A 13,504-nucleotide genomic window follows, 5' to 3' on the forward strand; every position below is an offset into this window, starting at 1 on the left:
AGGCGGGCTGGGGCGCACCCCTGGGTGAGAGGCCGCGTACGTGTGTTGTGTGCTCAGATGGGCATCAGGCGGGGGTGCACGCCCCGGTCCTGGTGTGCGCTTACATAAGCGCCCACTCCTCCGCGTCCCTTTCCCGAGATCCCGACGTTCTGCTGCGGCACCGCGGACACCACGACTTCGCCCCGCGCCGCCTCCTCCCGGGGCCCTTTGAGCGTCTGTTTCCAACCGAGCAGAGGCGGAAAGTTTTTGCTCCCTTCCCACCTTCCACCCAAAGGTGAAATCGTGGTGAGATTTGCAACCGCGATCTCCCTCTGTGATAGAAACCGCCTCCTTCACCCCTTCGCCTTAATGCAGTTTTTTCTGACGGTAATTTTGATCGTGCAAGGGTTCGATGGCCTGAACGGAAACGAGAAACCCTTCTGATTCCTTAGGATTGTAGGACCGACATTATTGTATGGTTAGGTGGCAAATGATGTTTATTGGTTGATTATTATTTTTTTAACCTTCATCCACTTAACCTTTTAAACGTTGCATGCTTTCTGGTATTGACTGATGTTGCCAACGAAAAGCTTACGCATTGCAGATATATGCTTCTGAATGGGTTTTGAATCGTAAACATTTTCCCTGGCCTTGGAGCAAAGTAATCTAGATGTAGTCTATAGAGTACCTGAGTCTATTCTTCTATTTTTTTATCAAAAGAATTTTTGGGGAGGATGATTGATAGCAGTCTAGATGGAATGGTCATATTTCAATTTAACAAGCTTTTCAAATTTCTTGTTTTCTCCTCCTTGGCATGACATAACAAAGTGAAGGGCATAAGAGGCGAATGCACCTCTTGTTCCCTGTTCCTTTCTTCACACCCAGGACGATAAACTTGGAATGCGTCTTTTATTTCATTTCTAACATTGTGTTGACTCTGTCAAATTCTGATCTTAGTCACTAAGTATCTAATTGCTCCCGATTTGATTTTTAAGAGTTGCATCAAGCTAAGTTTAAAATGTTCTTTCCAGATGTCTGATGGAGGTCTGAAAGTCTAATATATCCAGAAAAAAAAAAATCGAAGTTTTGCTTCTCTTGGGGAAAACCCACACATTTAAAAAATGTGTGCTTGGATTGGGCATTTGGGGAACAGTTCAAATATATTTAGTTTAGTCAATGATCACATTTGTCGTTAAAATCTGTGTTTTCTTACGTTTGTCCACTCACCTACATTTGCTATTCATTATTTAATTGCTTTGGTTACTTAAACAGCATAAATTTCAACTACTGAATGTCTTCATTATGGTGGACGGTCAGAAATCTTAGGTGAAAGGTGTTCTGAGTGCTTGAGTCGTTTGTTATTTCTTGAATTTCTGTAAGCTTTTCTTGGTGCAGTTATATACTTCAGGATTCTTAAGTCTTCAAAATAAAAACATTTTAAACATCAGTTATTCTGTTGCATTTGTTGCTTTTTCAGTTGGCAAGTTAGAAAATGTCTCTTGAACATTACATAAAATGCTAATAAAATGATTTCATTTCAGAATGTTACAAATGAATTTTGTATGTAAATATGCAATTTGTGGAGACACCTTCTGTGGGCTCATTTAAAAAGATCATTTCAGCTACTCTTGGAATATTTTATTGCTGCAAGATAGTATGATGTGAACTGCTGTTCACACTCTAGCTACCACTAACAATTATTTATTTTTATTTTTTCTTCAGTAGCACTTAGTTTTTTTTTATTGTTTTTTTGTGCCTGGCCGGTATGGGGATCCTAACCCTTGACTTTGGTATTATAACACCATGCTCTAACCAACTGAGCTAACCCACTAATAGTTATTAAAGGGATGAAGGTCACTGGAGAGTGATAAATTTTCTAATATAAATTGCATTTTGATTGTTAATTAGTTATTTTTTAGACAACCCCAAGATTTCACTTTAATTGTAGTTATCATTCTTACAAAAAGTGAAAAATAATTAAAGCCAAAATATTAGGAGAAATATCCTTAGCATGCCCCACCTGGCTAACTTTGCAGTCTGCCTGCCTTCTCTCCAGTTAGGGAGATCAGGAAACAGAAAATTGAAGTAGAGAAAATGGAAAGCTTGTGTGAATATTAAAAAAATAAATGCAGTCATACAATACATTTCAAAGCCAAATAAGTGATATTCACTATTATTTTTCTATTTGCATACAGACTTCTCAGTGAGGCCTCTCCCTCACCATCCTATATTAAATCATCTCTCTGCCTGAATCTGCTTTTCGCTGATTCACTTTGTCTTTTTCCACAGCACTTATCCCATTGTAACGTGCTTTGTTATTTTCTTATTTATGTTGTCATCTGTTTCCCCTCATATGCTCCAAGGTGATAGGGTGTGTTGTTTGCATGTATATACATTCATCAGCATGAAGCAGGCACACAATATTTGTTGTGTGATTGAACGAAGGAGGAATAACAATATTTCAGTTTAGATGACGTGGTATTTTTACGTGCTCATTTTCAACTAACGGATAAGTGTTGCATACTGAAAAAAGCTTTGGAGTGTAAAGCAGACTTCAATTCTGCAGTGTGGATATGGAGATTCATTAACAGATAATTTTTCAAGGATCCATTCTGTTGATTGCAATGTCGGGGATATTAGATCATAAAAATCTGTCCAACAGCCTTTGAAGGTTGTAGCTCTGTGGCTCCCACTTTGAGTCCATTTAAAAAAAAAATAATGTAATTCTCAGCTTTTTTGAAAGATGGTTTCTTAATTTGTTACTTTGTTTTTCAGAAGCAATTTTGAGAAAAGTCATTTGATATAGACTTTGGTATTACTCTTAGTCTAATCTCTTTAATGCTGAAAGTAAAGAACATTTATTTCACGTAGGAGACCTATAACTGCTGAAGAAATAATATTACTAATTTTCAGTTAACTGGCATTCAGCCTTTGGCTATATACTACTTTTAGGAGAAAAAGCATTAAAAAAAAAACCAAGCAGTTCCATAGGAATTTTTTTTCAAAAGGAATGTTTAGGAGCTCATATCATACATTATCTGTGTCAATATTATTTGATTTTTAAGCCAAAAAGCAATGAATATTTTAGTTTTAGATATGAGGAATATGTCCAGTAAATGAAATTATTATGAAATATGACATTATTTGTGCTTGAAATTAGAGAATGTTGTAATGTCATAACATTAGTTTCAGGTCTTGGTGAAACTTAGTAAACTAAATCTAAATGTTTGAAATGAGGAACCTGAGGTACGTTAAGATTTTAGAACATGGGAAAAAAAAGATAGAATTATTATTGCTTTATAAGACAGGAAAATGTAATTTTTTTGGATAGAGTTTTTATTTATAAGAATTGAAACAAAATAGAAGATCTGATTATCCTGAAAACCACTAAGAATCTGTTTCTCATGTATTGTGGTTGAGGTTTTAGATTATTATAATTTGCTTTTTCTGTGGTCTTGATTTGGTAGAAGCAGAGTTGCTTGAAGAAATATGTCTTTATAAATGAAATTTTACATGTTGATTTGCTATAAGTTACAGATTTTAGTAGAGCTTCAGGAATATGGGTTCAAGATTGGTGGAAATGATTTATGTAATGTCGCGATCTTGCAATGTTTAAAAAAAAAAAAAAAAAACCAACAACCTTCAAAAGTGACATTTTGACACCAGCCAGATATATAGGACCCATCTTTTCCTTAAGAGCCACCACCTCCTGGGAATTCAGATTCATCCAGTTGTCCCCAATTTGATAGGTCCTTTCTCCCCTATATTTTAGGCATATTTGTTCATTTTCTTGTTTAGCTTTAGGATGATATTATTAGATTAACATTTTCACAAGATCTGTTGCTAAGGCTTTTTTATTTTTAAAGGTTCTCGGCAAAGATTCAGTTCCTTCAAAGTAACTGAATTTAGAACATCTTACAAACCTATAAAACACATCTGACAGTTAACTTTGTTTCATTCTAGAACCCCGGTAAGAGGTATGTGATAGCATACTAAAGAAAGAATCATGTTTTTCCTTTTTACCTTTTTGGTCAGAATGACCATTTCTTTCAGCCATCTGCTCTGGGCCAGTCTGATTCTCCTTGACAAGAACTTCTGTTGAGCCTACTGCTTTCAAGCCTACCTTGATCTGTGCCTTCTTTAACTCTTTGTTTAGGACAAAAGAAGACCACCTCGTCTTACATCCACTCTTTTTTTAAAAAAAAAATAGCTTTATGGAGATATAACATACATACCATAAAATTTATCCTTTTAAGGTATACAATTCAGTGATTTTAGCAATATTTATGAAGTTGTGCAACCATCACCACGATCTAATTTCAGAATGTTTTCATCACCCCAGAAAGAAACCCTATGCCCATTAGTTGTCCTCCCCACGCTCCCCCCCTCATCTCCTGGCAACCACTGATCCACTTTCTGTGTATGGATTTGCTTATTCTGGACAGTTCATATCAATGGGATCCTATGATATGTGGGTTTTTGTGACTGGCTTCATTCACTTAGCATGATGTTTCCCAGGTTCATCCATGTTGTATCATGTGTCAGAACTTCATTGCTTTTCATGGCTGAGTAATATTCCATCATAGGATCTCCTGCATTTTATTCATCCATTCATCAGTTGATGGACATCTGTATTATTTCTACTTTTTAGTTATTATGAAAAACATTGCTGTGAACATTCACATATGGGATTTTGTGTGGGCATACGTTTTTGGTTCTCTTGGTACATACTTAGGAGTGCAGTTGCTGGGTCTTACGGTAAGTCTGTGTCTAACATTTTGAGGGACTGCCAGACTGTGTTCCGACGTGGCTGTCCCGTCCCGCACTCCTCTTGGCCTCCATAATCACCCAACAGGAGCATCTTTCTCCTCAGATACGAGAGTACTTCAAAAAGTTAATGGGAAGATTTGTATTATCTTTTAATTCAGTTTTTCCACGAACTTTTTGAAGTACCCTTACACATGTTTCACAGTCTTCCTTATTAGAGTTTTCAGTTGCTGATTTTCTTCCTACTCTAGGGGCAAACTAGCATTTCATCCAAACTGTTCCTTCCTTCGCCATTGTTTCCCATGGAATTTGTACTTAAGACTTGAGACTGAGTTAAAAGGAAGTTTGAAAGCTCTGTCCTCTGTACTTAAGTAGCCTTCCCTGTAAAACAGACGTTTTCTTCACACGCCCCTGATGGTCGATCATTCAACTTCTGTTTGATCTTTACTAGTGCTGGGCACTTGCTAGCTCACAAAGCAACCCTGTTCTTAAAAACATTGTTTGAGACTTTAGTCGGCTTTCCTTAGGACGGTCACTCCTTCACGTCTGTGTGGTCACCCAGCCCTACAGCTCTCCGTTTTCACCAACTCTCAAGTTAAGAGAGGCTAAGAGCATTTGTGGGGCAGCATCCCCAGACCCCGATTTCTGTTCATTATCTGAGGAATGAGCTGGTTCTGGCTGCAAACTCCGTGTTGGGGGACACCTACCCAGTCACATGCAGAGAAGATACCTAGATTCTAGGAGCAGGGTTTGACTTTATGAAAGGGACTGGAAAAACACTAGGATTCTACAACTAGTTTAGAAAATGACATTTCTTTATTACATTTTTGTTATGCTAATTGGCTAAAAAGTGTGCTTTGTTAAAAAGTAAATTATTTTGTCTCATCCTTTGATTTTATTCTTTAATTAACTATTCCTTATTTACCCAACCTTCAATCATAGTATAAAACACTTAGAAATATGTCTCTAGTTTCAAAGGAAATTTTAAAACTCAGTAAAAACGTCATCTTTGTTTAATACCTACTGAAAGTGTAACAAAGACATATTTATTCTGAGCTCTTCCTAATTCTTTAAAATATTTCTTATATAGTACTTTCATTTTAAGGCCCACCTGGAAACAGTTGAATGTCATAAGCTTAAATTGAAGAAATATAAAAACTTTAGAATTTGTATAAGGTTGTCTATTAAGCGTCTTTTTTTTTTTTTTTTTTAAAGATGACCGGTAAGGGGATCTTAACCCTTGACTTGGTGTTGTCAGCACCACGCTCACCCAGTGAGCGAACCGGCCATCCCTATATGGGATCCGAACCCGTGGCCTTGGTGTTATCAGCACCACACTCTCCTGAGTGAGCCACGGGCCAGCCCCTATTAAGCGTCTTTTAAAGAATATAATTTATTCCATCTGAAATGCAGAATCCAGTCACCTTTAATTTGGCCTATTTCTGATGAATATTGATAGGACCAGCTACATAATTCGAGAGGCCAAGGGTAAAATGAAAGTGTGGGGCCCCTTGTTCAAAAATTATGGAGAATTTCAAGATGACAGCAGAGCAGGAACCCAAGCGTGGTGCCTGCTAAGCATTGGGCCTGGCACACGCAGGACACTGGCCCAGAGTATTGATAAGCTTGAACGGCAGAGTGTTAATAGTCGGAATGTGAGGGCCGGCCTGGTGGCGCACTGGAGAGTGCTCCGCTTGGGAGCGCGGCGGCGCTCCTGCCAAGGGTTCGGATCCCATGTGGAGACCGGTTCCCGCTCACTGGCTGAGCGCGGTGTGGGTGCAACACCGAGGGTTGCGATCCTGTTGCCGGTCCCCAGTACGGGCGCGACACCGAGGGTTGCGATCCCGTTACCGGTCAGTAAAAAAGACAAAAAGGAAAAAAAAAAATAGTCGGAATGTGGGCCTGCGCTGAGGTTGTCCCCAGAGCTGTTCGTCCTCTGGGTGCGCTCTCAGTGCCCAGCTCCTCCACGCCCACTCCACAGATGCTTCCACCCTCATGGGAAGACTCCTGCTTTTTATTCTCCAGTGGCCTTAGGGTGGAGGCTGCCCAGTCTTCTTTCTGTCCCCAGCGCCTAGCAAAGGACAGACCCTATTAAGTTCGCAATAGACAGAACAAATCTTAGGTAGAGGCTAATTGAGAAACAGGGTTGCTTATGATTTGGGGGATTAAAGCCCTGTGTCAAGCAGGTTATGTTTACCTTTAAAATATCTTGACTAAATCAAGCTGGTGTCCTGTTACTTATGGAATAAGTAACAAACATAACAGAAATAATTAAAATTCTTGGATAATCTCTAATCTTTTTTTTGGCCATGCATTTCAAACATTTATCAGGGTAGTTAGTAGCAAGGCACACTGATTTATATTTAATTTTCTCCTTAGGCACCACTTGCTCTGGGCTAAAATTATTAAGAAACAGTAGGGGGGCTGCCCGGTTGGCTGCAGTTATTCTCAGTGTTTGAGCCAGTGCTGTGTTAATGGTAAGGTACTTTGATAACCCTCAGACTGCATTATAAAGCTCTGAGTTGGCAAGATCTGTTCTTGCTCCTGAGTTATTTGTAAATATCCATTGAGATCTGCTTCTTTTTTTTTTTTTTCCTTTTTGTCTTTTTTCGTGTCCGGCAACAGACCGCAACCCTCAGTGTCACGCCCGTACCGGACCGGGACCGGCAACGGGATCGCAACCCTCGGTGCTGCGCCCGCATCTCGCTCAGCCAGTGAGCGGGAACCGGTCTGTATGTGGGATCCGAACCCTCGGCGGGAGCGCCACCACGCTCTCAAGCGGCGCACTGTAGCAGTGCGCCACCGGGCCGGCCCTTGGCAAGAGTTTAGAAACTCCATGCCTGAGTGTACGAGAACCTTCTCTTGCTTAGCTAAGGAGCAACTAATACAGGTCTTCTAAACATTCAAAGTCTCAAGTAGAAAATAAATACCGAGTTAAATGCTTTTTTGTATGTGTGTTAGTCTGTTTCCATTTTTTATAACAAAATACTTGGAACTGGGTAATTTTTAAAGAAAATGAAATTTATTGCTTACAGTTTCTGAGGCTGGGAAGTCCAAAGTCCATCTGGTGGTGGTGACAGTGACCCAGGGGTCTCACATTGCAAGATGGTGGAAGCAGAGAGAGCAGAAAGAGAGAGAGAAACAGACTCTCCTTTTCTTTTAAAGCCCCCAGAACCACGCCTCTGACCACCATTTTTAATCTGTTCACTACTGCATGGTCCTACAATCCAACCACCTCTTCAGGTCCCCACCTTTCAATTACATGATAAGATTTTCCACCCTCTTAACAGTCAGAGTGGGGCTAAGTTTCTAAAACGTAAAACTTGGGGAACACAATTCAAGCTTCAGTGAGTTTTGGGGGACATAACTCAATCCACTACAGTATGAAATCTGACATTTTTAAACCTCTTCTAAACTGGAACACGTACCACTGGGATAATTTCAAAACTTAGCTTTTCCCCCCTTCTGGTGATTGTTAATAATAATTTCAACATTAATATTTGTTTGAACAAAATGTTTTAGGGGGTTCATCAATGCCAGTAATGAGTATATGTTTGCTTATTCAATTGGTAAAGTTTTATTAACCCCATTTTTTCTTTTTTTTTTTTTTTTTTAAAAGATGACCGGTAAGGGGATCTTAACCCTTGACTTGGTGTTGTCAGCACCACGCTCAGCCAGTGAGCGAACCGGCCATCCCTATGTGGGATCCGAACCCGGGGCCTTGGTGCCATCAGCACCGCACTCTCCCGAGTGAGCCACGGGCCGGCCCTCTCCAGCTTTCTTTTGATGAGTGTTACTAGAGTGTATTATTTTCTATCCTGTCACTTTTATTTTATCTGTGTTTTTATATTTAAAGTGGAATTCATTGGAAGCAACATAAAATTGATTCTTATGTTTTTATATAATTTTACAATCTCTGCCTTTTAATTAACACAATGTTATTATTGATATGGTTAGGTTTAAATCTACCATCATGCCATTTGTTTTTTATTAGTCTATTATTGGTTCCCTTTTTCCTCTTTTTTTGCCTTCTTTTGAATTGAGTTTTTTTTTTTTTTTTACCGCACTCTCCCGAGTGAGCCACGGGCCGGCCCTAACCCCATTTTTTCTAGAATTATTCTTTCTGCCTATTTCTTAATAGGTTTGAGCTTTTTACTACTTAAAAAAGACTAAGCATATGGCAGGTGAGTCTGAACACATGATGTCTTTGTTGCATTTTTCTCATTCCGTGTAAGAGTATCTTAGATTGTTGTTAGGGTCATAGGAGTAAGAGAAGTGACCAGAGAACAGAGAGGAGAGAGCATCAGGCATTCCAGGTGGGTGTGGTTCAGTTTAGATTTTGGAGAGAGGAATGAAAATCTGAGGACAGAGGAAAGGCAGGTGGGTTGGTGACTGAGAGGTGTGGCTTTCAGGAATGCACAGTGCAGGGTGGTTTGCAGGGCAGCCTGACTGCAGAGGTCGAAGGAGCAAATTATCCAGAGCTGGATATTGGCCCAAGAGCATGACAGAGCCTCAGGTGAGAAAGGGAGTTGTGGGAGTCGGTGAGGACTGCTCAGAGCGGCTGCTGGAGGGAGCCCAGGCTGGGTGGTGGATGTCCGATATGGCTGTTGGTCACATCCTGTGTCTTCTCTGGGAGGTGTCTGGGGGCGCAGTGACAGTGTGGGGCTAGAGGTCTGAGCCCTGGCAGAGCATAAGGGCAGAGCCTGGAGGGCCATTGTGTCCTCTCAGCTTGGGTTGTGGGTACCTTCTGCTGATGGGGTCTTGAGCCCTGATGGACAGAGCGAAGCCAGGGGCAAGGGGAAGACAAATATGGGCCACTTAGGCCAGGCTTTGGTTGTTTAGACCTGAGGGAGAGGGCTGAAGGGTTTCTCAGGTTTCTATTTTATCTAGAAACTCAGCTCAGTGGGGGCAAAAGCCTCAGCTTGGAATAGAGCAATCCTGACTGTACTTTCTTACGTTTTGGAAACCCAAGTACAGACAGGTAAACTCAGGCAAGCTCGTGCAGAGGGCAGTGATGGAACCCCCACATCTGAGAAACCCCCAACGGTAGCTGACACAAGTTAGCTCACGTCTAGTTCTCCTCAGATTGAGATCTTTTCTCCTGAATGCTCAGGCACGTTTTAAATCTAGTCTCAGATCCTGTTGCCTGGGTCAACTGAACTCACCTCCAGTTGAAGTTCATCCACTGCCTCACCCTAGTTTTGTTTTGACATATTGTGTCCTGAGACGAACTGAAAAGGCAACTTATGTTGATCTATTAGGAGTTCAGGTTGGGACTTAAATTGTATTTTCCCGGTGGAAACACTGCTATAAACTGTTTAAGCTCCAAAAGTAACCATCTGAAACCTGCTTAACTTGTAACAAGTAGAAATCGGGCAAATTTGCAATGAAACACAGTGCACACACACCCCATTACAATATTAGTAGTTATGTAAACCAGTGATGAAGTGTTAGTTTAGATTTTGTGGTAAGTAGGCCTTGAAGTGGTGGAGTAGCTCTAAGAGGCCTTGGCTCACACGTGGGATGAAGAGAAAGGTCGAGAAGGAGGTGGCAGAAGCCTAGTTACCTGAGTCCTGAGTGACCGGGCCAGTGAGAGGAAGTGGAGGGAAAGTAGCCCATGCATTGTGATCTCCAGAAGGAAGGAAGGAAGGAAGCACAAGGAGGAGACCAGGACCAACGAGTCCCCTGGTGCCCGCCTGGGTGGCAGCACTGCCGCAGTGGCTGGGGGGAGGAGGGGCAGGGCAGGGGGCGGCGGGCATCTGCAGGTTGTGTGCCACTCATGTCCTTACTAATGTGCATTATAGAAAGGAATGACTTTCAGTTAAATGTACTTCATGTTTTTCACTAAAGAAAATTTTACTTAAGAATTGCTATTTTTAAAATGAGAGAAAAAAAGAATTGCTATTTAATACTATTCTTCGGATTTTCCAAGTTGCTCAATCTATATGAATTAAATTTACTCTTTTGTTAGAGGTATTTTACTAAAGTAAATGTAAAAAATGTATTTTATGTCCAGAGTTCAATCCCTGTTACCATCCAGAGGCCAAAAACTAAAAAAAAAAAACTATTCTACATTACTCCCAACTATTCTTAATTGGATTGATATGTATTGGGTTTTTTTTTTTTTTTTTCCCCTTTTTGTCTCTTTTTTACTGAGCGGTAACGGGATCGCAACCCTCGGTGTCGCGCCCGTACCAGGGACCGGCAACGGTATCACAACCCTCGGTGTTGCGCCCGCACCGCGCTCAACCAGTGAGCAGGAACCGGTCTCCACGTGGGATCCGAACCCTCGGTGGGAGCGGCGCACTGTCCAGTGCGCCACGGGGCCGGCCCTATATGTATTGTTTAATATTGTCTTTACTAGAAGTCATCCATTGTAAATAATGGTGACATAGTGACCTCTAACGGTAATGAGAGTGATCAACTGTAGGTTTCCTCTTCAGAATTGTCACATAGGACGACAGGACGACAGATTGGTCTCTAAGGCAGTGTTTCCCTACGTGTGTTACGTGGCTAGGTGTTATTTGGTAAAAGGGGTCCGTTGGTCAGCTAAGTTTGGGAAATGCTGTTAAAGTTAAACAGGTTTCATTGCTGCAGGACTTCCAGAATCTGTAGTGCACCTGCGTGTGCTGAAGATTTGCCAAGCAGGGGTATAATCCACATTTACCCAACTAACTTGACCCTGGACTCTCCCTGTAGCATTGTGTGGCACCAGTTTTCCATAGAATGCACTTTGGGAAGTGCTAGTCCAGGAATCCTCCAGCCCCTTACTGTGTAAAAAGAAAATACAGTTAGTGCAAAAAAGAATAAGTTAAGATGACTTAAAATACTGCCTCTCTGGATTACTAGTGTTCACATTTTTGTGTGTCTTTCTATTCTTTTTTTTTTTATTGTGAAAATTTAGCTACATACAGTTTGAAACAAAACGTGATCATATTATACAGGTTGTTTTATAACATTCTGTTAATGTCATTCATTCAACAACATTTGTACTAGATATGGTGTGTAAAATAATCTCTGAGAGGAATGTAGTAGAATCTAGGTAAACAGTCCTTTAGGGTTCCCAAATTGTCTGGTCTCAGGAACCCTGTGCTCAAAAATTATTGAAGACTTTATTTTTTTATTTTTTATTTTTATTTTTTTTAAAAGATGACCGGTAAGGGGATCTTAACCCTTGACTTGGTGTTGTCAGCACCACGCTCACCCAGTGAGCAAACCGGCCATCCCTATATGGGATCCGAACCCGGGGCCTTGGTGCCATCAGCACCGCACTCTCCCGAGTGAGCCACAGGCTGGCCCCCCAAATTCTTGATTGCAAGGAAAAGAAGCTGATTCTAACTTAATGCAGAAATGGAATTACTGAAAAAGACACCAGAGAGCTCTTAGAATCAGGAAGAAGCCTAGAGAAACAGGCTCAGAAAATGAGCAGGAACCAAGGGAGGCCTGGCAACAGACCTGGCTACACAGACTTTAAAGAACTTGTGGTTATGTGGGTTATATCTATCAGTATTTACTCAATTAGAAATTAAAAGTGAGAACCTATTAAATAGTTTAATCTATTTAAAATAGCAATAATAAACCATTACATAGTAACTTAAATAACGTATTTTTAATAAAAAATAACTGTTTTCTAAAACAAAAAACAATTTAGTAAGAAGAGTGGCATTGTTTTACATTTTTGCTGATCTCTTTAATGTCTGACTTAGAGGAGACAGCTGGATTCCGCATTCAGTCTATTCCTATTTGTTGTCTGTTTGAAGTAGATGAGAAAAATTCATCCTCACACAGAGACATAGTTGGAAAAGTGAAGGCTTTGTGGACACCCTGAGAAGGTCTTTGAGGACCCCCAGAAGCCTTCAGACCGCATTCTGGTAATTGCTGCTGTAGGGCAGTGGTTGTCAAAATACAATTGGGGGATATGTCACCAAAATTTGCTTCTAAATAAGCGTCGAAGTAGCAAAGCAAAGCTTGCAAATGATTTACTTAAAAATACAAAGGAAATTAGAGTTAATGCAGTTTCTTTACATAATCACGTCTCTCCCCGTTCATGTTGTCCCTTACTTTCTAGAGCAGGGAGGATGGTGGAGTTATGGCCCCCAGGCCTGGAATTGCCTGTAATGTCCAGCACAGGCTGTCACTGCCCAGTGAGGGACCCTTACAGGTGGACAGCTGTGTCCATCATGTGTGGAATCAGGATCTTGTGTGCATGGATGGTTACTTTGGTTCCCTTTTAAATTTTACTATAGGACACATTTTTAATAAGGGAGAAGGCAAGAATAGGTGAAAAAAAATTAAAATCGGATTTATTTGGGCTTATTCTTTGGTAGTATACCCTTACTTGCCTTATTAATATTTTCATGAGATCTAGGAAAAAAATCAAGGCTTTTTAAAAATGTTTTTAAAGAGATGACCGGCAAGGGGATGTTGTCAGCACCACGCTCTCCCAAGTGAGCCACAGGCTGGCCCTCTTTTATTTTATTTTTTAAAATTTCAATAGTTTAAAAACAAAGATTACTATCTCTGTTTTTCCTCACAAGGTGGACTTTTGAGACCTTAAAATGGTGCATTTCATTGTAAAACACTTTGTATAACTACACGATAAAAGAAGTTTGTGCTGCTGTTTGCTTTATTTTCCTGAAAAATCTTTTGGGGTTTTAACCATGAGATAGTTGTGCATGGGCATATCCCTGCTGCCTTTGCCTTGGTGGGGAAGGTTGAGAACTGTATTTCTAGGGCATTTTGTTTGTTCATTTGTTTT

This window comes from Galeopterus variegatus, unplaced genomic scaffold (assembly GCF_000696425.1).
Source record: "Galeopterus variegatus unplaced genomic scaffold, G_variegatus-3.0.2 Scaffold353, whole genome shotgun sequence".
In the NCBI taxonomy this organism is placed as follows: Eukaryota; Metazoa; Chordata; class Mammalia; order Dermoptera; family Cynocephalidae; genus Galeopterus; species Galeopterus variegatus.